The sequence below is a fragment of the Marmota marmota genome, unplaced genomic scaffold, assembly GCF_001458135.2.
Source record: "Marmota marmota marmota unplaced genomic scaffold, marMar, whole genome shotgun sequence".
NCBI classification, from domain to species: Eukaryota; Metazoa; Chordata; class Mammalia; order Rodentia; family Sciuridae; genus Marmota; species Marmota marmota.
This window is the reverse complement of record NW_026000022.1, coordinates 1,247,624-1,272,882: the sequence shown is the minus strand read 5'-3', so window position 1 is coordinate 1,272,882 and position 25,259 is coordinate 1,247,624. Positions and strand designations below refer to the sequence as shown.

Here is a 25,259-nt window from a genome sequence, read left to right as displayed (position 1 = left end):
ACTCCCCGTCCAGGACAAAGGCACTCTCTCCCGGGCAGCTTCTGCACCTGGGCTCTTCCCAGATGGATCCTCTGACAAATGCTTCTCTACCTCTGGGGTCTCAGACCTGATTCAGTTTCCTGAACTCCTCCTCCTCTCATCCCCATTAGCAGGTCCCAATTCCTTCCTCTGGCGAATCCCCACCTGTCCCACGAGCTCCCTAAGCATATCTCTTCTGATTTCCCCAGGCCACTGACTCACAGGGGCATCTCTACTACACACATAGTTTCACTTTAAGCTTCCACATTACCCTGAACTCCAGGGGCCTGAGCATCTATCTGCAAGTCCTTCATGAATTTGGAAAGAAGGGAGACCTTGTTGTCGCGTTTTCCAAAACTTTCCAAACTTTTCCTGTGAAATGTAGTAGCCATTTTAGGTTCGGTAGGCCATCTGACCTCTGTTACAGCTGTTTAGTTGTTCTGCCGTTATGGCCTGAAAGTGACCATGCACAATATGTAAACCAATGGACATGGGTGAGCCCCACCAGTAACGTTAGATTTGCAAAAGGCTGCATTTAGTCCACAGGTCTTTGTTTGCTAACTCTCATTCTAAACAAGCATTTGACAAAGAGAATACCAGCCCCCTACAATATGAAGTACAGTGAAGGCCTGGGGCAGCTGAATCTGGCTACTACCAGCCTGATCTTCCAGTGGAGGCCCAATTCTCTCCCCAAGCTTTTATGGACTTTGAGTTTTCTTGAGGTGATTTTTTCACTCTGAGATTCTGCTTTTGCATGGGCTGCCTCTGCTCTGTACTTGCTCCACCCTGACTTATGCATAGAAACCATTGACTGATTTATGCTCTCCCAAAGCTATTTGCACTACATTTCTGTGAGTGTATTCATGGGTGGGGGCTATCAAAACAAAATACCATGAGCTGCTTGGTTTACATGACAGAAGTGTGTGTCCCCAGCATTCTAGGAGCTGAAGGTGCAGGGACCAGCAGGTTTGAGGGCTTGCTCCTGGGTGTGGAGACACCATCTTCTCCCTGTGTTAGACCAGGATGCAAGAAAAGACCACTGACTCCAATTAAAATCAAATTAAAGCAAGCTTATTATTTCGACCTGCCAGGCTGCCTCTCCCACCAAAAAACAAGACAGCAGCTGCAGCTTTCCTGCAGCCCAGCTTTATAGCCCAGAAAGTTACACAAAGGGGAGTTACAGATAACAAAACTCTGACGAGCATCACACAAAGGCTAGTTTACATTTTTGCTGGCCCCGACGTCAGAATTTATGAAGGTCATTAGAGCCTCAGAGAGGGTTGGTATGTGGCCAGGGAAGGCCAAGATTGATAAGGGGTCACTAAAGTTTCAGAGAGGGCTGCTATCTGGTCAGAAAGCCAGGAATGGGTGAGTTCAAGACATGGGCAGGCATTCCAGCAAGTTCAGAATTTGCAGTAATTTATAGTAAAGCCGAAATTAGCTTTTCAGGGCTTTGTGGCGAGATGGCTCCCAATTTAAGAGAAAAATCAGGCTGGGTCTATCACCTGTACCTTCCCGTAGTTGCTCTGCTGCGTGTTTCTTCTTTCTGTTCTCTTCTTAGAAGAACACCAGCTGTGTTGGACTGGAGTCCACCCCAAGGACTTCATTTTAATTTAATTACCTATTCAAAGACCGTTTCTCCAAATATAATCACATTCTGAGGAACCGACAGGTAGGACTTCAGCATTCCTTCTATACACACTTGGGAGAAGCACAATTCAGCCCATCCCAGTCTCTATAAAGACTGTGTCTATAGGAAGGGGCCATCATATATATCATGTAGGAAAACTTCCAATTCGCTTGTCAGCCGTTCTCCTGTTGAAAGCCTTTTTGCCCCAGGCTGCCACTGTGAGCTTTAGTACATTTCCATATCCCAAGTAGTATCCAGATTTCTACCATCTAGTCAGCAAAGCGTTTACCTCCTTCTCAAATCTTGACCTCCTCCCTCTCTCTCTGCATTACATTCACACAGTATTGGCTGACCTTGAGGTCAAGCACATGAGCAATTCATCCATCATCCTTATGTGATGAAGACCTAATGAAAACTCTGGGCACTGAAGCTTGGGTGAGCATTTCTGGTTGGCCATCCTCTATGCCCTATAGTCATGTGCCAATGACGAAAGGATAAGCGTCCTGACCACACAGAGAGAAGACAATAGACTCTCCATGTTTTGTACCTTTCTGGACTCTGTTTCACGGGCTTTTTCCCTGGTGGATTCTTGTCTGTATCCATTCCTGCTAATAAACTATAACCATGAGTATAACAGCTTTTACTCAGTTCCATGAATCTTCCTAGAAATTATTGACCCCAAGAGTTGTTTCAAGAACCCCCTGAACTTGTGCTTGTTTTTGGAAGTGAGGGTAATAGAGTGTGGCTAAATACTTTTGTGTGCCATGACACTCGTACTTCTTTTAGATCCAGCTCAGAAAGAATTAGTCACAAGGGTTTTGAAAGAGGATACTCAAAATAATGAAAGGATACTATTAGATATTGAGATGCAATAATTTTTTTTTGGTACATCTGAAGGGAAAGAGAGTCCTCTGGCTTCCCTAACCCCTATATGCAGAAACAGCATCATTGGTTATCATGAGATCAGAAGCTAAAATGTTCCAAACAAAGTGTAACCAATGTGTAACTCAGAGACCAAAACTAGTTATTTCAGAAAAAATCAATAAAATCAATTAATTTCTAACTATGTTGATCAATACAAAAATATAGAAGACACAAAAAACAGTATCAGTGGGAAAAAGAGATGAGAAAATCATCATAGACCCTAAGGTAGGGAATAATGTAAAAAAACTTATTTTCAAGAATAGTGCCAAGTAAATTTAGCAGGAAAAAGATCATCTTTTCACCACATGGTGCTAGAACAATTAGACAGCCATATGCACACAAAAAAGTTCTCCTGTACTTCACACCATATAAAAATTAGCTTGAAATGGATCATAATCTAAAAATAAGACCAAAAATGAAAAAGTATCCAGAATAAAAAACAAGGCAAAACCACAGTAACCTTTGATTCAGCAAAATGTTATGACACAGAAGTATGAACTCTAAAAAATCAAAACAGTAAAAAATTTTAAAACTTTTGCTCTTAAAAAAATAATGTAAAAATTAAAAAGTCAAGTCACATGCCTGAAGAAATTTTTCAAAAAACATGGAGTTGTATGTAGAATATATCAAGAATGCATACAACTCAAGAATATGAAAGTAAGTCAATTTTTTAAATGGGCAATTTTTAATTTATGTAGATACTCAGCCAAGTAAGATATACACATGATAAATAAGTATCCATCCATCTATCTATCATCTAATCTATCTATCTATCTATCTATCTATCTATCATCTAATCTGTAAAACATAGTTTCTGGAAAAGCTCATTTTAAATGAAAGTTTCTTTCAAGATAGTTGAAGAGCCAGTGGTTCTTTGGCTCTGAAGGTAACATGTAGTTTCAGTATTCAGTATTAACGTGTAGTTAAGTATTCAAAACATTGTTCTTTTTGAGGTACTGAAGATTGAGTCCAAGGATGCTCTACCACTGAGCTATGTTCCCAGTCCTTTTTCTTTTTTTTGAGACAGGGTGTCACTAAGTTTCTTAGGGCCTCGCTAAGTTACTGAGGCAGGCCTCAAACTGAGATCCTCCTGCCTTAGCCTCCGAATCCCTGGGATTATAGGCAAGTACAGACACATTCAGCCTGAAAGTATTATAATATAAAGTTTATCCTTTCAGTTATATAAGAATTTCATGCTCAAGTAAAACATATGCAATATACAGGAAGAAGTAAACATCTCCCATACTCATGCTGTACTAAATAATTACCATGAATATTTGGGTGTTTACTTGCAGCATTTTAATGCATTCCTGAACATAGTGATGACAAAATACATAGAAAGTTTTGCTTCCTATGAAGAACATATTTATGCCAAGCAAAGTAATTAATTAAGTGACCTGGAGAATTACATCTACTTAAGTAAAAGATTTATCAGGGTATTATAGAAAAATCATCACCTACCATAATGAGTTGTGTGTGTGTGTGTGTGTGTGTGTAATGTAGGAATTCATTTTATTTTTCTACCTGATATCATTCTCAAATGGATGTTTGTTTAGATGGACAAAGGACAGAAACCAAAGCAATATTAGTTATATACAATATTGAACATTAACTTAATAATAATTATAGTAACATGCTTCATTTAAAGCTAGTGGAGCTAATGGAGAACTAAGCATTAGCAAGTCTTGTTTGGAGACTTAGAAAGCTTCCTGATAGCAGCTTCCTGATAGTCAACTTTTAGGTTGAAAAGGTTTTTCTATGGGAATGTGTGCATTTGATGAATGCTAATTACATGGTACCAAATCTTCTTTAGCCAATCCGTTTGCAGCTGTTATCCAAGTTATTTTGTAAATGTCTGAAACAGCTGTCAACATTCTGTGGGGGAGGCTCTTCAATCAATGGATTGACAGAAATGCAATACTTAGATTTTTCTGAGCAGAAGGCAAGAGAACATAATATACATCTATTTAGTGATGTAGCCAGCAATGAAACAGAACGATTGATACTGCCATTGTATTTTAAAGCTTTAAGAAGAATTTTCATGCTCATGGGCATGGAAAAGATATTATAAGAACATACTACTTGGGTGGGAGACCCAAAAAGTCAAATGGGGTGTTCAAGTGTCCTAAGGATACAAACAAAAGCAATCTTATTTCCCATCAATAAGAATGCTTCTAGTAGTATATAGTAACATTGTAAATCATATTTTAATTAAAATTTTAGTGCATGTTGATGTTATTTGTTTATTGTCTCAATAAAACATTTTTTAACAGATGACATATGGACATTTTGCTTAATTTCTCCCTCTCTCTTCTCTCTATAAAATTATTGACTAAATTTAATTGTCAAGAAAGTCATCGGACTGACAGCTTTGGGAAATGGAACCTTTTATTCAGTGCCATAGCTTGGAACTTGAATGTTCCCCTTGTTATTCAGTTTTCTGTCACTGTGACAAAATGCCTGAGAAAATCGACTCAGAAAAGGAAAGGTTTACTTTAGCTCACAGGTTCAGAAGTTTCAGTCTTTGGTCACTTGGCTTCTGGGCCCGTGGTGAGGCAGAACATCGTGGGAGGGAGCATGTGGTAGTACAAAGCTGCTGATCTCATGGAGGCTGGGGAGCAGAGACAGAGAGAGAGAGAGAACAGGAAGGGCCCAGGGACAAGATATAGCCTCCAAGGGTACATCCCTGAGGACCTACTTCTGCCAACTGGGTTCTGCCTCCTAAGTTCCCACCATCTCCCAACAGCCCACTCAATTTTCAAACCATGAATGTATTAAACCATGGATGAGATTAGAGCCCTTGGGATCCAATCACCTCTCAAAGGCCCTCAAAGGCCCATATGAACACTGCTGCATTGGGCATCAAGACTTCATCACGAAGTGGGGGACATCATCATGAAGTGGGGGACACTTCAGATCTAAACCCTAACACCTCCCAGAGGTTCACGTATTAAAGGCTTGGTCTCCAGGGTGATGTACTGGGAAGTGGTGAAGTCTTTAAGAAGGAGGTCCTAGTAGGAGAGCTTCAGGTCAGTGGGGGCATGCCCCTGAAGGGGACAGAGGGGCCCTGACCCTTTCCTCTTTCTCTTTTTTCTTCCTGGCCTTGAGGTAAGTGCTCCCTCAAAGATGTGCTGCCTTCCCACAGCCCCAAATGATAGGCCCATCCAATCATGGAATCGAGCCTCCAAAATGGTGAGCCACAGCAAACCTCTTCTCTTTATAGGTTGATTAACTCAGATATTTGCTACAGCAATGGGGAGCTAATACACTTAGCCTCGGAATCAGTGCATTCAGAAAAGAACTGTCAATGTGCTGCTGTTGGCCTTGATTCTGCATGAGACCACTTCCTAGAGAAAGCTTAGGTTGATCTAGTATTTACTTCTTGGCTAAGGTTGCCACCTTAAGTGGAAAACAATCATCTGTTAGAGCAGCACTCAAACAGAAACTAAATTGAATCCACTGTGTCTTTCCATCTGCAAGTGGTCCCCAAATGATTCTTGAAATACCATGACCTACTTAGAGTAACCCAATATTTTTCTTGCAAAAACAGAGAAAAATCTCATCTGTTCCGGTTTCTCGTGTAACCATGTCCCTGCATCGGCAGTCAGAACTTGTCTCACTCCAGTAACCAAAAGATGGAATCCGGGTGTGTAACTTTGGTAGAGTCAGCCTGGTTGAAACTCTTTCTGATGATCAAATATATGAAAACATTTTGTTTTTGGTACTGTTGTCTAATAGATGGAAATGTCAGTTGTTGTGGCATAATGTCCCTGGGCAATTTTTAAAAGCACACAAAATGATCTTTTAGCTTTCAAATGAAGATTTAAACTAGAAGATCCTCTTTGTTGACTTTAAGAATAATCATTGGTGAACACGTTTAGTTACTTCTTTACAATTAATGTTTCATTTGCTTATTTTCTCTTTCCTCCCCTAACTAACTTACTTCCAGGGTTAGTTACTTCATAGGACTATCAACAAACCATGACCCACTTTGGGTCCCCAAAAGGAGATCTCGAGACAGGATACGTTATAAGTGATCAATTCAGAAAGTGCTCCCAGGGAGGAGAAAAGCAGGATAGGCAAGGGGGGGAAGGCCAAGAAGAGTGGTGACCTCAGACAAAGTTCCCTGGATGGAAGATTCATTTTGATCTGACTCTTGAGTTTCACCTTAGTTTTCCTCAGCTGGAGGCCAGAGAGCTGGGCTTTCATGGGCTGCATCCATTGGCTACTGGCTAAGTGCTGGCCAGTGAGGGATGGACATTCCCAGGCATTTCCTGCTTTCTGTGCCTGTACACATAGTGGCTCCAATAGACACTGGGCAGACCTCCAAAAAAGACACAGGTGTAGACAGGAGAAGCAAAAGCAGAGGGCATAGGAGGAGTACAAAGGAATAAGAGAGATTCAACAGAACCTGGCTGACCCCCAACTGTGCCCACAATCACGTATGTGTGGCATATGACGATATGCCTGGAATTGTAAAGTATGGATGAACACTCACAAGGAAATCAGGAGCTCTATCCTAACAGAAGCTAAAAGTCTGAGCAGTCTATTTTGAGTCGCCTTAGAGAAGGTATAGACCAGAGACTCCTATTCCTATTAGGATCACCTGGGGGAACATTTCGAAAATCTTAAAGCTGGCCATACCCCAGACCAAACAGAATCTCTGGACCTGGGAACAGGCATATGCTTTTCAACATGGAGCCAGTGCTGTTACCAGCTTAGTGCATTCTTCTCTCCATCAGAAGAATCAGATATCAAAGGCATCACTCTGATGGGAACAAGACTCTTTCTTAGCAATTCTTGGTAGAGCAGAAGGGAGACAGCATTGATCAAGAGAGCATCCAGGGGTTCTCAGGACAAAGAAGAGGGCTGTTTGTACACGTGTGAAAGGGTGTTAGGGATGGACTAGAGTTTAGGAATGATTATTGACTTTAGGTACATGCTTTTCTTTTCCTGAGTAAGCACTTCGACTTCAAGGGAGGAGTAGTGAGTTGGTCGTCCTGGTCATTCTTGGACCAAAAGTTACATCTCAGATTGATGCTGCCCTCGCATAAACATGCTTGCCTTTTAATAAGGATGAGTTGCTAAAGCTGTTAAGAGAACACATGGCGGGAGGTGAAGAGAACACAAATCATGTGATTAACAAGTTAAGGGTCCTGGGAAGTTGCTGTTTTAGGTGGCTCCCAACAGTGTCCCTTTATGTCGTCTGTCCTTGGAGAGCCATGGTGAGGGTGTCCTGGCTTTAATGATGCACCTGGTTCCTAGGCTGGTCGGACTGAGAGTGGATGAGTGAGGCACACACTAAGCTTCTGGTGTCTGACAAACTGTGAGTTTAGGTGGAAAACAGGAAAAAGCACACAGCATCTTTTAATGGCTGTCAGGCCGTGAGTTAAAGCCCAGGAGTGCATTTGCCCTTTTCAGTGGGGGTGGCTGACTGTCTCACTGTTAAGAAACTTTATCATACAGCACAGTCACAACATTGACAGCATTTTCAAAAAGATGTGGTTGTTTTTATTTATTTTAAATGAAAGTTTATTCTTAAATTTACAACAGATTCCAAGACAATGGTTCTTTGTAGGTATAGGTGGCAAAAATATTTTGGCAGGGAATTCCGATGTTCAAGAAGGAATTGTCACCATTCAGTCACCATCATCTCAGGTACAGGAACAGCTTTCTTTTTGCCAGATTTCTTAATTCCAGGGGTCCTTCTGCGTAGCCTTCACTTCTACCTCCTCAAGTTCGTGTGCTCCTCTTTTGTTTCTGCTTGATAGCCTCATCTTCCTCATTCATCTCCTTGGCCTGTCTCAGGGGATTCTTCTTGCACCTTCCTGGCCAGATGTGGTGCCTGCACCTGCCACCCCCTTCCACTTGTCCTTCTTAAAATGGTTTGTAATCTTTAAAATGAAACATATAATATGTTTGATAGTATGTGTCCATACAATTAATAACATATTAATGCAGAAAAGTATGATCCATTCAAAGGAATATAAAACCAAAACCAAAAATCATCCCTAAGAAAATCAGATGGCAGAACTACCAGGCAAGGAATTAACAACTGTTTCAAAGATGCTCAGAGAACTGAAGAAAGATGTGGAGAAGCACGAGAAAAGAATGCATGAGTGTTCTGGTCTGGATCTATAGCGTCCACAGGGGCCCATGTGCTAAAGACTTGCCCCCCAGCCTGTGGCTCATTTGGGAGCTGGTGGAACCTGAGGAAGGTGGGGACTCCTGGAAGAAAGTTAGGTCGGTGGGGGTGTGCCCTTGCAGGGGTTATTGGAAGATGAACTCTTTGCTCTTATTTTGCTTCCTAGCTGCCATGAGGTAAGCTTTTGTTCTATCACATGCCCCCCATGATGTACTATGCCCCCACAGGCCCAAAGGCAAAGAGGACAAGCAACAATGGGCTGAAACCATGGGCCAAAATAAAACTCTCCTCCTTGTAAGTTGATTATATTAGAAATTTTGTCACAACTATGAAACACTAGCATAATAAACAAAATGAAAATAACAATAAGGAAATAGAAAGCCTTTAAGAATAAAAATAAAAAGAAATTCTGGAGTTAAAAAGGACAATAACTGAAATGAAAAATACACTAGAGGAATCGAAAGGACGATAGAAGCAAAAAGCAAAAAGAATCAATGAACTTGAAGAAAGGCCAATTGAAATGAGCAAGTCTGAACAACAGAAAGAAAAGGGAATAAAGAAAAATGAAGAGAGGCTGAGGGAACTATAAGACCCCCTTAAGCACACCAGCATATGAATTACCAGGGTCTTAAAGGAAGGAAAGAGAATGGGGGAGAGAGATTATTCAAAGGAATAATGAACAAAAATTTCTCAGATTTGATGAAAGGCATAAATATAAATGTCCAAGAAGCCCAATGAACTCCAAATAGGACAAATACAAACAGGACCATGCCACAACAGATAGTCAAGTGGTGGAATAACAAATACAAAGAGAAGCTTGAGAGCAGCAGGATAGAAGTACTTTGTCAAATATAAGGATTCTTGATAAGACTCTGAACAGATTTCTCATCAGAAAACTTGAAGTGAACTAGTAAGTGCTGAAAGAAAGACCTTCAATTGAAATTCAGCAAAGTGAGACAGAAAGTAAGACATACCCAGGTTCTCCAAAAGCTGAGTGAGTTCATGATCATCAGATTTGCTTTATAAGAACTGATAAAGGAGCACTGCAGGTAAAGATAAAGGATACTCGACAGTTTTTGAAGTCACATAAAGAAACACAGATAAGTACATGAACAATTATAAAAAGCAGATCATATTACAAGGCCAGTTTGTAATTCTGCTGTTTGTTTCCTACATAATTTGGGACTAATATTTGAAAAAATAATTATTAGTTGAAAAGTTGATATTATTGTAAGAGTGGTTTGTAGATCTACATTTTGTTTTCTATGTAATTGAAGAGACTAAGACATAAAAATCACAATTGTTGATTTGTTTTTGTACAAATAATGTAAAAAAGATATAACTTGTGACATTAATAAATGAAAGGGGGTAGAGATTAAGACATTAAGGGAACAGAGCTTTATTTGTTACTGAAGTTAACCTAGCATAAATTTAAATCAGTGTGATGACTTTAGGATATTAAAACATGAGAACCACAAAGAAAATACCTATAGAGTGTACAAAAGAGGAAATAAAGGTATTAAATATTTCACTGCAAAAAAAATCAACAAAAAAAGACAGCAATGTGAGAAATGGGAAAAAAATCCAATAAATAAAGAGCAAAATGACTGAAGTCCCTCTTTATTAGTAATTACTTTGAATGTAAATGGACTATACTCTAATCAAAATGCAGAACTTGCCAGAATGCATAAAAATAAAATGATCCAATGATATACTATTTATAAAATAACCACTTTAGATCTAGAAACACTAATAGGTTGACAGTGAAAGTCTGGAAAAATATATTCTGTGGAAATAGTAATTGTGTTAGTCAGCTTTCCATTACTGTATTAAACACACAAGATAATCTGATTATAAAGAGAAAAGGTTTACTTTGGGTCACAGTTCTGGATGTTGGCTTGTTGCTTTTGGCCTGCAGCAAGGCAATGTATTTTGGCATAAGCATGTGGTAGAATAGGCTGCTTATCTCATGGTGGCTAAAAGCAAAACAAGAGAGACCAGAGTTTCACAGTCCCCTTCAAGAGCAAGCCCCCAGTGAAAACCTCTCACAAGGACCCACATCTTAATGGTTCTGTTGCCTCCCAACAGCACCAAACTAAAGACTAAGTCTTAACACATGGGACTTTCAGGGACATTCCAGATCCAAACTGGACCATTAATCACACAGCATCATTATTTATAGTATCTAAAACATGGAAGCAACCCAATGGTCCATCAATCAATGAATAAGCAAAATCTGATAGATACTTACAATGGAATATTATCCAGCCTTTAAAAGGAAGAAAATTCTGCACATACTACAACATGGATGAACCTTGAGGATATGTTACATTAAGTGAAATAAACCAGTCACAAAAACACAAATACTGTTTGATTCTCCTCATGTAAGGTCCTCAAGTAGTCAAATCCATAGAGACAGAAAGTAGAATGATAATTGCCAGAGGCTGGGAGGAGAGAGACTGGAGAGTTATTGTTTAATGTTCAATTTTGATTTTGCAAGACAAAAAGAATTCTGGAAAAGGATGGTGGTGACGGTTGAAAAACAAGAAGAATGTACTTAACACTATTGGGCTTAATCACTTAATGTTTAAGATAGTAAACTTTATGTTATCTCTATTTTATCACAATTAAAGAAAAAGAACAGAGACATCAATATTAAGCAAAGAGAAAAAAGGTTTTTGTGGGAGGATAGTAGGCCAACAAAGGGAAAGCCAATGAAAGGGTGGAAGGGACATCTCAGCCAACTGGTTGTCTAAATTTTTATTTCCTCCCTCTTATTCTAAATTTGGAGGATAAACTTGATCCTTCCCTGGCCAAAGGAGCATTTCGTGAAATCTAGAAATCAATACTTAGAGCAAATTACGTGTGTGTGGTGATAAAAGTATCTCAAAAACTATTAAAACAATTCTCTCATGTTATTTAGGATTGTTAGATTTACTCCGTACGTGGGTGTGTGCATATATGTGTGAAAAAAATTAAGAACATTTAAGAAATTTGAGGTAATTTGGTTTTCACAACCAGTCTAGCTGGATAACATTTTCTTTTTCAAGTATATAATTATCATTGTGTTTAATATGTGAGTCCCCCCCACCTTTTTTTTTTTTTGTACTGGGGATTGAACCCAGGGATGCCACATCCCCAGAACTTTTTTATATCTTATTTTGAGGCAGGGTTTAAGTAAGTTCCTTAGGGTCTCACTATGTTGCCAAGGCTGGTCTTGAACTTATGATTCTACTGCTTCAGCCTCCTAAGCCGCTGCGACTACAGGCATGTGACACCAAGCCTGGCTCCACTGTTTTGTTTTGTTTTGGTTTTGGTGTTAAAATAACCTTTACATTGTTAACACTTACTTTTTTAGCATTTAAAATAAGCAAAACTGTATATTGAAACTTACCAAATGAAAATTTGTAAAGTAAAACATGGAGTTGTACATAATGTGCAATGAATTCACTTTAATTCCTAAAAGGTACTGATCTTTGGGTACTTTAATTAAATAATAATTTCTATAATTCATTTATAGAAATTTACAGACCTGAGTCTGCATGCAAAATAAAAAGTAGGTTTCTACAAATATCTAAACAGAAGAGGAAACACCAAAAAATTCCTTTAAGCAATTTTTTTGAATAAGTAGAAAAACCCATATTATGAAAATGGTAACAAAAGAAGGAGGCATTTACCAAATAACTAGCAGATCTCCTTATCATCCTTTGCACCTCACAGAAACAGAGCCACATCAAGGACACGCTGTTTGGGGAACTGTCATGATAGTATTGTTATTAGATTAATCATCCTGTATTTGTCATGCTTCAGGAGCTAAGATACTTTTTCTAAGCTCAGGAGGAAGGTGTCTTCTGCAGGGTTAAAAGTTTGTGTTGGTACTTTCCCATACAATAAAGAGATAAGGCTTTGGGTGTAGCTCAGTGTTACAGCTCTGGCCTAACTTGTGCAGAGACCTGAGTTCAATCATCAGCACCTTAAAGGGAAAAAACAGGAGAGATGGACCCATCAGACAACCACACAGGTTCTGTGATGCTCAGTCCTACACGGAGTTAATGAAGTATCAAAGTCTAAATAGAAGGTGCATGTACGTACTCACTCAACCTCCATTTAGAAACAGAAAATCAAATGGCCAATTACAAGTAAAAATATCTATACAACGTAAGTGGAGAATAAACAGTATATGAAGGTCCACTTCTGAAAGATGGCAGAGATAGGAGAAACACATGTTTTATGTAATCACTCTATTGACCAAGCATTTATTGATTGTTTCCTATGTGTCAGGCATAGTAGTGAGCTGAGGATACAATATAGACAAAGAGGACATTGACCTTGCCCTCAAAGTTTTTCAAAAGAGACCTCAAGTCATCTCATCTAACCATCTAATGGATGCTTAAGCCCTTGCTGCAATATCCCCGTGAAATGTTTATTGAAAAAACTCTGAATTGGCTTCCTTGATATCCATTCCAATTTCCCTTCCTCAATGAACATTTGAGTTCCAGGTTCCAGGTACTGGGTACCATGGGGAAAATTGTGAGGAATAGAGAGCAATGGGCAAAACATTTTTTTTTCCCTTAACTTTAATTTAACATAGAAGTTTCAAACACTTGCTTGGAATTAACATTTTTGCTGTGAGACTTTAGCAAGTATTTTACCCCTTAGATAATTTCACATACAAAAGAAATAAAATAACCTCAAGGTTAAGATGATTAAAAGAGAAAATGTTCAAAAATCTTAACAATATCATTAAATAGATACAACCTCATGTTTACACACGATAGAAAATTTCTGTTCAAGATATCTACTTGGCCAGTTCCGTCAATGAAGTTTGGGGATGTGTTCCCAAAGTTCAGCTACAGCTAGATCCACCTTCCCTTTCATTGATTTTGTAGGCTAATTAATACTTTGGTAATGAATCTTTTTCTACTGAAACTAGTCAGAGTTGTCTCTGTTTTCTACAACTGATCACCCAAACTGAGATAATGTTGTGAACCCAATGGTTTTGTCTGCTGTTTAGCTGGGATTACTCTCTCCAAGACTAGCAAGGAGTGCATCTATAATACTGATTCCTATTTGTGTGATCACAATAAGCACCAAAAAAACCCCATGAAGGCCAAAATTCTATAGCTTTTCTCATGACCTGATTTTCCAATGTGTGCATGTACATGTGTGTCTATCTATCTTTTAAAATCTAGAAGTCATGTTAATGAGATAAACTGCACAAACTTGTTGAATTTCTAAATTGAGCTCTTGATTTTGACAACATAAAGAGCATATTGCACTGATTAGATAAAAAATTATAAAGAATATGAATATTTGATGCCCTGAGGTCAGCAATCTATATCCAAAATGTGTTGGACATATCATTAAGATGATAGGAAAACATGGATGTATCATATAAGCATATATATTTTGAAGCTTCAAAGGTCATAAGAATACAACTGTAACACTTGGTTGAAAAAGTAATATGCTTATTTCAGGAAATCTATATTCCCCAGGATAAAATGTTCCTTTGAATTTAAAGTCAAAATAGCATCGTGCAGGTGTTTACAATTTAATCACAGCAAACTCTATTCATAAAGAGATGAGATAGTTTAATCATACACTAGGCTATGATGTGCTCGTCGAAATTGGACACAATTTCAGATATCAAATATGATACTTGATTTTAGAAAACACTTGGAAAATGGGCCAGGAATGTTCTTTTCGTGCAAACAGACAAGGTGTCATGCAAATGCTTAAGAGTCATTTAAGGATATTAAAGAATAATTTTTTTTTGTTTCATTTTATTTTATTTTTTTTTAATTTTTTATTGTTGGTTGTTCAAAACATTACATAGTTCTTGATATATCATATTTCACACTTTGATTCAAGTGGGTTATGAGCTCCCATTTTTACCCCATATACAGATTGCAGAATCACATCAGTTACACATCCATTGATTTACATATTGCCATACTAGTGTCTGTTGTGTTCTGCTGCCTTTCCTATCCTCTACTATCCCCCCTCCCCTCTTCTCTCTCTGCCCCCTCTACTGACATTCATTTGTCCCCCTTGTATTATTATTCCCTTTCCCCTCACTTCCTCTTGTATCTACTTTTGTATAACTCTGAGGGTCTCCTTCCATTTCCATGCAATTTCCCTTCTCTCTCCCTTTCCCTCCCACCTCTCATCCCTGTTTAATGTTAATCTTCTTCTCATGCTCTTGGTCCCTACTCTGTTCTTAGTTACTNCTGGGAGCTGGGCAAGGTGGCACACGCTTGGAATCCCAGCAGCTCAGGAGGCTGAGGCAGGAGGATTTCGAGTTCAAAGCCTCAGCAACTTAGCAAGGCCCTAAGCAACTCAGTGAGATCCTGTCTCTAAATAAAATACAAAAAAGAGGTGTGGATGGGGATGTTGCTCAGCGGTTATATGCCCCTGGATTCATCCCCTGTACCCACCCCCTCCTCCCAAAATAAAGCAACTGGGACAGATATAATCTTGTGTCCTTATACAGGAGAGGGATGGAGGATACTCTGACAGCAGTGAGCTGAGCTGCCTGGGTTTGGGTGGTGAAGCCAAAAGACAAGTGATCATGGGTCCCTAAAAAGAAGGGTAACAGTGAGCAGATGCTGTGGATAAAGGTCATAAAACACACTTGGTAAAGACAGGGTGTTAAAGAGGATATTGGTCAAGTTTTGCATGCTCCAGTGCCATTACATGCTGTCTGGTTCCACCCCTTCCTAGTTTCTTTTTAATATTAATATAATTTAAAAAATATATATTTTAGATGTTAATGGACTTTATTTTTTTCATTTATTTATATGGGATGCTGAGAATTGAACCCAGTGCCTCACACATACTAGGCAAATGCTGTACCACTGAGTCAAACTCCAGCCCCTAGTTTGGGGATCTTAAGTAAGTTATTTAACATTTCTGCACCAATGACATACCAAAAGTATAGAGATAGTATTATGATTCAAAAAGATAAAACTTTCAAGCTATTTAGAACAGTGCTCAATTAATGCCACATTATATCATCCTTTTTAAGGTTTGCAATGTTATATATAATGTGCGTCTATGTGCCTATGTACACATAATTCATGTAATTTTCTTTTTATGTCTTAGACTTGTGCCTCTTGGCCTTTCTAAATCCCCACCTTTTTTTCTGATAGAGACGCATGAGATACCATGCTTTTATCTTTGCTTCCTTAAAAGATTAAGAATGAAAATTACACTTCAGAACCCATTTCACTTTTCAGGTCTGGATCACAATCTTCTCGCACTCATTTACATTTTCAGGCAGCATCAGCTTTGAGGCAGTGCACTTTTTAAGTTGCCGCCCTGCTGTGTAAAATGGTCCTTCTTCTGTCTGCCCTAAAACAGTCTCTTTCATGCCTCAAGGATTTTCCCTTTGGTTCTTGTTTCCTGGACTTTGATTATTAAGTCGGTATTTATTTTTGCCAGACTCCTAGTGATTTTATTGGTTTCAATATACCCATTCTTTTTACCATTATTATTATTATTATTATATTCTGAAAGTCCTAATGTCCTAAACGTGCCCAGCCTACAGCCTCAGTCATTTAGTTCTCTTTTGTTAGATCTTCTTTACCTCCTCTCAGCATCCATCACAGGGAAGTCCTATCTCAAGCCAAACCCATGCTCAGGGCATGGGTGAAAGAAATACCCATTGAGACTAGGAGTGTAGCTCAATGGTAGAGCACTTGCTCAGCATGTGCAAGGTCCTGGGTTCTATGCCCATCACTGAAGAAAACAAAACAAAAACAAAAACTACCCATGATGCCTCACAGAACAATTTTTTTATACATTGTTATTTCAAATTTCCAATAGAGGAACCACAATGAATCCTGCCACCTTATTGCAATAACTACTTTTAGTGTCTACATGTACTTTTTTAAAATGACAAAAAATCTGTGCAAAAACACTATAAACAGGTTCAAAGAAGCACTGGCCCTAAGCACATTGCCCCTGAAATTGTGCACATTGGAAGACATTTTCAATGCACAGCAAATGGTGTGATTGATCCACCTTTATGTTCCATGTAAATTTGTTTTATTTTTGATAACTAAGCCTGGAGAAATGATGCTTGAAGCATCACAACAGCTTTGACTGACAGCTCCCTAAGTGTGCTGTCTCTTTTAAAGCAAACATAATTGACAGCTCGTAGGTAAAGAGCATATGTGGATGGATTTAGTCCACATTGAACACAGAGAAGAACGTCAAAGAAGATACTTGTTCTGTTATTTATTAAGATTCAAGTAATACAGTAAAAATGTACGCATTTTGGAAAAATAGATTTTCTTGTAACCTGAGAAAGATTTTGCTTTTAAGCTTGATTGATCTACAGCAAGGAAATACTGAAATTACTTCCCATTTTACCATTTCAGAGAAATTTACATTGCTCATTTTCTTACTATATATAATGTTTATTTAACTGAGAGTGGTCTAAATAATTAGAGATTTTTCAAATTGTAGATTTAAATACCACTCAAAATTTCTTTTTTGAAAACCTGCCTATTGTGAATAAAGTTAAAAATACATGCACATTAAAAAGGAGAATACTGCAATTACATTTCTAGGTATATGACCAAAAGAATGGAAAGCAGAGACTTAAAAAGATATTTATACACCTATCTTCACAACAGAATTAGTCACAATAACCAAAAAGTGGAAACACCCCAAGTGTCCATCAACAGATGAATGGATAAACAAAGTGTGGTATATACATATACTGTAATACTACTATTCAGCTTCAAGGAAATTCTGACACATGCTACCACATAGATGAACTTTAAGCACATTGTGCTAAGTGAAATAAGACAGCTATAAAAATGACAAATATTGCTTGATTCACTTATGAAGTCCCTATAGTCGTCAAATTCAGAGACAGAAAGTAAAATGGTGACTTTCGAGATGTTGTGGGGAGAAAGGAATTTGGAATTAGGTCCAATGGGTATGAAGCTTCAATTTGAAAGAATGACATAGTTCTGGAGGTGGATGGTGGTGATGGTTATACAGTGAGAATGTCTTCAATGCCACTGAATTGTACACTGAAAAATGATTAAAATGGTAAAGTTAATGTTATGCAGTTTCAAAATAATAGTAATAATAATAATGATGATGATCTATAGGAACCTGCCAGATGATCAATATGTAAACGGGCACTACCAGTGGATTAAGTGTAATGGAATTTGACCTATTTCTAAATAGCATATGGCAAACTCAAAACAACAACAAAAAGAATCCCTGAGGGATATATGTTCAGCCTTGTGTCCAGATAGAATAGATCTGGATTATGATCCAAGAATTTACATCTCTAACATACTGTCATTTTCTGTGTACTATATAATGAATTACTCACACTTTAGTGGCTTAAAACAATACTATTTATCTCTCAGAGTGTTCTGGCCCAAGAGCCTCCTATCAGTGGCTCTGGTGCAGGATCTGTCCTGAGGCTACAGTCAAGATGTGGCAAGAGCCATATAAAGGCCTGGCCGGAGGAGTGACTTCCAGGACGGCTCATCTGCATGGCTGTTAGCAAGAGACTCAGTTCATGTAGGTGGGCTATCCAGGGGCTGTCTCAGGATGCAACATCCCAGTTCTCCCAGAAAGGGCCTTTTGAGAAAGATAGACAGAAAGCAGGAAGCCACAGGACCTTTTGTGATTGGAATCCAATGTTGTACACCAAGACTCCCATTTAATTATCTGCTTCCAAAGCAGGTCATTAAATCCAGCTTACTCTCAAAAGGGATGGTTCTGCCTTTAGAAGAAAGGAGTATCCAAAAGCTGGTGGGCATTTGAAAGCCAATACATTAGGTATATTCCTGGAATGGCTGTAAAAATGTTCCATAAACTGAGGGGTTTAAACCACAGAAATCTTTATTGCCTCACATTTCAAGAGGATGCAAGTCCAAGATCAAGGGGTCAGCAAGGTTGGTTTCTTTGAAAGCTGTGAGAAAGACTGTTCTGGGCCTCTGTCCTCAGATAAGCTGTAGGCTTTCCCTAGCTGGCAGATGGCTGTCTTCTCCCCGTGTCTTCATATTGTTTTCTCTATGGGTCTGCCTCTGTTCCAAATTCCATTTTTTAAATAAGGACTAGCATCATATTGAATTAAGCCACATCCTAATACCTCAATTTAACATGATTGCTTCTCTAAAAACCCTATTTCCGAGTAAGGTCACATTAGGAGGTAAATGGCATCTGGAATTTAACCACTTTTTGAAGAACGTGATTCAACTCAATTCAACCAGCAAAGGCTCCACATTGTTGAGAACCCACTGGTCACACCAATGAGAAATGTAGGGAGCCCATCAGCTAAATATCAAACCATTAAATATCAAAGAGCGAGGCCGTGGCAGGGCTTGGTTGAGAACTCTGATTTCACGAACCACCCTGTTTGGTCATCTTTGATCCTATGCTCTCTGTTGATCCCAGTTATCTGTGGAACCCAGTAGACATGTACATTTTTTTTCCTGGGCTAAGGATTTTTATATTGATCCGCAATGCTCTGCCACTCCCGGGACACTTTCTAGGAATCCTTTAAAGATGGAGGGCATCAATTTTCTGAGGACGACATGTAGTATTTTAGCTATACACACATTGGTTTGGAGGAGAAGAGAGTAGGGATGAGAGGTGGCAATAAAGCAGAGAGAGGAATAAGAAAATGAGGTATAAGGAATTTGGGGGAAAAATAACAATTATGGCAACTTACATGCCACCCACAGCCTGCCACCCCTTTCAGTGTGAGTCAGGGTGAGACAGAAGATGAAAATAAATACTTCATGTCAGATGTAAGATCATCCCTCTTTGCATCCAGGCCCTGCTTTGGATACCCAAACACCTGGATGCTCAAATCCCTTATATAAAATAATGTAGTATTTGCACACAGCCTATATTCATCCTCCCATATCCTATAAGTCATCTTCAGATTACTTATAATACATAATACAATATAAATTCTGTAACTGTTGCACTGTATTAAGGAATAATAACAGAAAAACAATTCATGTTCCATACAGATGAAATTTTAAAAAAAGCTATTTCTGATCTATAGTTGGTTTCATCCATGGATATGAAACCCGCAGATATAGAAGCCAAGTGTATACTTCTCAGGCCTAACAACTGACTTCTGTGACTAATAAAATAAGTGGTCAGAAGTATTTGAGGTTGGTTTGAGACTTATCCTCTTCCATTTTCTTTGGGGACTTATTTAATTTGGGGCCTTTCTCCCTTCTTCCACTATTTGGGTGAGGGCAGGGGAGGAGGAAGCACTAGGAAGATGGGGTTTTAAGAATACTTGTATTGGGGCATCAGTGGGATCTTCTTTTGTCAGCCACAGCCAGATGAATCTGTATCAGTATTATTTCACCACCAAACTCATAGTTTTCCTTCTACTTAAAAGGTGATTTCTTAACCTCTTTTAAAGCAGTAAAGATTTTGTAAAAACTAAATATAACATTCTACCTGTGTACTTCCTCCACCAATTCTGAGCCCCAAAATACCATTAAAGAGATGGTATAAATGTCATAAAGGATCAAATTACTACACTTCTACTATGGGAACTGAAGTCTTAAATCTTAAAGAGCCAGCATTGGCTTGCTGGAAGCAAACAAGATCTGTTGCTATAGGATGCAGGTGACAGGTCACAGATTGTTGGGAACCCTAGGCTGAGATTGAAGTGACAGTGAAAGCCAGAGGGAGTCTACAGAGGTGCATCAGAGGCCTGGGGGTTGACAGGATGGGAGATTCAAGCTCAGAACATTTGATTTAACAGATCAACTCTATTTTATATGTTGTATACTGGTTACACGTAAAAGTTGTGTGCGTGTGTGTGTGTGTGTGTGTGTGTGAGAGAGAGAGAGAGAGAGAGAGAGAGAGAGAGAGAGAGAGAAAGTCCAACTGCAGACACAATGCATATGTAGAGTTTCAAGAATAGTAATAAAACATCTATGAATCCCAAGATTGCCGCTGGCCGGCTGCAGCAAAATAACTGGGGGGTGACGAACGACTTGTGTAGATTGATACAGCAGGAGTAGGAGCCGTTTATTGCAGGACAGGAGCAGTATTTATACATTCCACACAGCTTATCTAATTAGCATAAACTAGATACATCAGTCAACCAATAAGAAATCTCCACACTTAATGGCTCGCTGGTGTTACTTCACAAACCACTCCCTCTGGCATTTTGCCAGGCGCCATCCAGACTTGTTTACAGACTCTAACATTTCCCCCTTTTGTTTAATTTAAATAACGACCATAGTGGTTTTTACACAAACACTATAAATAATCTGCTACAAGCAGAAGGGGAAGATACAAAATGTCACAATACCAAGCCAATTGATGGCTCCATGCAAGAAGCCCTTGGAAAAATTATACCAGCAATGACACCGTTAGCAAAGATACCGAGTTACAATTTGTTGTAGATTACAGTTTGTTGTCTCAGTCCAGGTAAAGCAGTGTCTCAATAGATTAACTCACAGTCCAGGTAAATCATAGTCCAGGTAAGTTCTGAAGGGAGCTAGCTTAAATCACAGTCCAGGTAAGTTCTGCAGGCAACTAGCTTAAATCACAGTCCAGGTAAGTTCTGCAGGCAGCTAGCCTAAGCTGTAGCAGCAGAAACAGCACAGCTCCGAAGTCTCGTCCGGTTTTCAGCAACACTGGAAATTCTTCCATCCTCGTCCTTGCCGGCACTGGGACGAAGGCAGGAACTCCGGCAATGATGCTAAAGAAAATCCTGCAGCATTCCACTAAGAAACCAACCTTCTGAACAATTTAGTACATTATCTCAAGGTTTTTTACATTTGAAATAAGTCTTAATAGTGCTCATTATTCATCAGCTTCCAGGTGTGGGAGAACCATTGTAGTTACTGGCCTTGGAAATGATCAAACTTCAGGGACTGGACGCAGGCCATCTGCCGCCTGCAGCATCCTGGGCAGCCCCAGATGGCCCTGGGGAGAGTCCGGGGCTCAAACTGCCATCCGGCATAGGGAGCAAGAGCCTGCGAGACTGTGCCCCCAGGTCAGGTCTAGATTTGGGCTCGCGGCAGTGGAAGAGCCAGCTCCCCGGCCAGGAGGCGGGGAAGGGCCAGTCGCCGCTGCCTCTTGGAAAATCCTTGCTGCGCTGTGACCGGCTTGCACACTCGGCACCCGCCTCTCCGCTTCACGCACCCTCCGGTAATGAAAAGTATTTAGTAATAGCCTTTTGCTGCAACTTTTTTCCTGATAATTCTTCTTCTTCTGAACTTTCTTTTTCTTTCTGACTAGAGTTCCTGGGCTTCCATCAACACATGCCCTAACTATTCTTGGTTCCACTGGGGTGCCTCCTTCCCTTAGTAATTTACTTCTCACACCTTCCATATTTTCGTCACAAAGACAATACACTACACTGAGACAAAACAAGACACAAACATACTGTATCAATCTTTTCCATTTTCTCGAAATGGCCATTTTTCCTCTCGCCCTATCTGCCTAGGGACGAGCAGATTGCTCCCGTCCTATCTAGGGACGGGCAGCTTTTTTTTTTTTTCCGTCACTTACCCCCGAGTGTCCCGGGGCTCCCCGTAACGGGCCACCATCTGCTGCTGTACGGCTGGCTGGGCAAAATAGCTGGGGGGTGACGAATAACTTGTGTACGTTAATACAGCAGGAGTGGAGGCCGTTTATTGTAGGACAGGAGCAGTATTTATACATTCCACACAGCTTATCTAATTAGCATAAACTAGATACATCAGTCAACCAATCAGGAATCTCCATACTTAATGGCTCGCTGGCGTTACTTCACAAACCACTCCCTCTGGCAAAATGCCAGGCGCCATCTTGACTTGTTTACAGACTCTAACACAAGATATCTACAGATAGAGAACACTGGCATGAAAACTGCCCTCCTCTGTGCTTGCTCATGTTTTCCCTTCCCTGCCTCTCAGGGGTATTTACTATCCTGAATTTCTTATTTACCATTCTCTTATTTTTCTTTATGGCTTTATTACCTAGTGGTTAAACTCTTATGCATCTTGCTGGGTCTTGCGTGTTTTTGAACTTTATGTGAATAGGGTCATATTTTGTGTATGCATATGGGAGTCTTATTTTTTTCCTCCACCTGGTGAAACTCATCCATAGTCATATGCGTAGTTGCAATCCACTTGTTGTCATTACCATATGGTGCTCTCTTATTTATCCTCCTATCAACAGATAGATTATTTTTGTTATTATAAAAACGTTGCTATGGGGGCTGTAATAAGCCAGGCCTCAGCACTCTCCACACTGGATCTGAGACTCCCCTCCTCCTCCTTTTCAGTTTGGTTTCCTATCTGTCCATTACACAGGGAAGCAGAACATTCTGATAAAGACTGGGATTAATAACTGAATGAAAAGGCTCTGATTTTTCTCAGTCGCCTGTAACTGGTGCTGTCCCTCCCCATCAAAGGGTTGGCCTTCTCCTTGGTATTGCTCTCTTCTTTCTTTGGGCAGCCCCCACCTACCTGCTACTCCCCAGGAGCTGAGAGCCAGGGCCCTCTTATATATGCCTCCTAATGCAGTGCATAAGAACATATGCAGGTTATATATCTAGGCATGCAGTTGATGGATTGTTGGGTGTGCTCATCTTAATTTTAGTAGGTCACTGACTAGTTGGATCATTTCATTAAGATTCTATCAATTTACACACGAGCAGCATCTAACAGAGCCTCCTACTCCACATCTCAACAACGCTTGATGTTTGTCCAACATTTTGACTCTCTTGATATTTATATTACTTTAGAACCAAATTTCACATTGTACATGACCCTATTGTATTAGAATTTTGGTACCTAGGATGATGATCTAGGCCTATGACATAAGAGGGGCTCAATAAATGAGAGAAAAATGAAAGGAATCCAAGTCTTAGACATCTGGTAAACCAGAAAATCATCAATCTATAACAATGTATTTGTTCACAAACTTGAGACTACACAAGAAATTCAAGGCAGCAGTGTAAGAGTTGCCCATAGAGGTGGACAATGTACTATATTTACTTTACTGATAATAGTAAAAGACTATAACATAAATTTTAGAAAAATAAAAGGAAAATACACAATTCGTCACCCTAATGTCAGTCAGAACTACATTCTTATATGCTCCAACATCAATTTTTTAATGGTTTAAATTCTGCTTTTGTATACTTATTTAGTGTTTCCTATTTGGTTAAATTTCCACCATTAACATTTCATTTTTTTAAAAAAAATGTTGCAATATGTAGGGAACTGATATTTAAATGTACATATTTCAGTGAGCTATAAAGCCTTGGTTCCCACATGTTAGTTCATGGACCTCTGACAATTGCTAAAGAAATTTTCATTAGGTTAAAAGGTTATAAAAAAAAAAAAAGAACACTAGGATGAGTTCTTCATACAAGTAAACGTATTACATTTAAAGGATTGCTCTTTATTCTGAAATTATTCCATTTCTACTTTTTAAATTTTTTTTTGTTGTAGATGGACAGAATACTTTTTATTTTTATATGGTGCTGCTGAGGATTGAACCTGGTGCCTCACACATGGTAGGCAAGCGCTCTGCCACTGAGCTACAAGCCCAGCCACCCCACTTCTACTTTTTTAATGTTAAAATTTTTGTGTTTTGGGAGATGACACTTATAAGTAGATGGCATGTATTTTCTGGACCACTTTATATGATTTCAGACTTTCTGTGAATGTGTATGTTTTAATTTTACTGCTCCTTCAAATCTAGATATTTGGAAGTCCTTTTAGAATGGTTTACTAAATCACTTTATTTGTATTTGATAGAAAGTACCCTGGGAGTTACTGTCAAAAGCGCACAAGTTTCAAAAAGCAAGGCATATGGGCTGGGGCTGTGGCTCAGTGGTACAGTGCTCGTCTAGAACGTGTGAGGCACTGGGTTCGATTCTCAGCATCACATAAAAATAAATAAATAAAATGTACTGTGTCCATCTACAACTAAAAAAAAAAAAAAACAATTAAAAAGCAAGGCAAACTCATCTCTATTTGACAACTACTCACTTCTGCCTGATTTCATTGAGGCTCAGTACCAATGCTATAAGGAACCCTCTGCAAAGACTAAGGCAGTGTTTGCTCTCAGTCTGTGTTATAACAGTGTGGGAGTGATTGCCAGGGAACCTAGATTGGTTTGGCAGTTGCTGGAGATGGGTCTTTACCTGGATCCTGAAAAATGCGGAAAGTTAGGAGCCGAAAGCCCATTCTTGGAAGGCAGACAGGAACCAAGACTTGGTGTGAGCAAGGGCTGCGGTGCGGCCCCTGGGTGTTGGAGAATGAACTCCCACCGAAAGAAGGCAGGTTCGGCAGCTACAAAGGGTGCCTAAACGCGAGGTGCAGGGAGACCCAGCTCGAGGAGCAGCAATGGGCCTGGGACGAAAGACTGATTGAATTGTCACGCGGAAGTCAGTACCAAAAAGAACAGGAGAGCCCCTGGACTTGAGCACCTCAAGAGGCAAAGGGGCCAAAGTAAACATCTACTAGCCACTCCCACGAAGGGGTCGACACCGCCCAGGGGGTGGAGTCAGACACGCCCCGCGGG

General features: G+C 39.5%; 1 long non-coding RNA gene across 1 annotated transcript; it reads right to left on the bottom strand.

Annotated features, from left to right (window-relative positions):
• Nucleotides 1-8,060: 8,060 nt before the first annotated feature.
• LOC125618905 lies at nucleotides 8,061-25,190 on the bottom strand. Its single transcript, XR_007350276.1, has 2 exons — nucleotides 24,880-25,190; nucleotides 8,061-8,466 (listed from the first exon to the last, which is right to left on the bottom strand). It is a non-coding gene; the product is annotated as an uncharacterized LOC125618905 (long non-coding RNA).
• Between the last annotated feature and the right edge of the window lie 69 nt (nucleotides 25,191-25,259).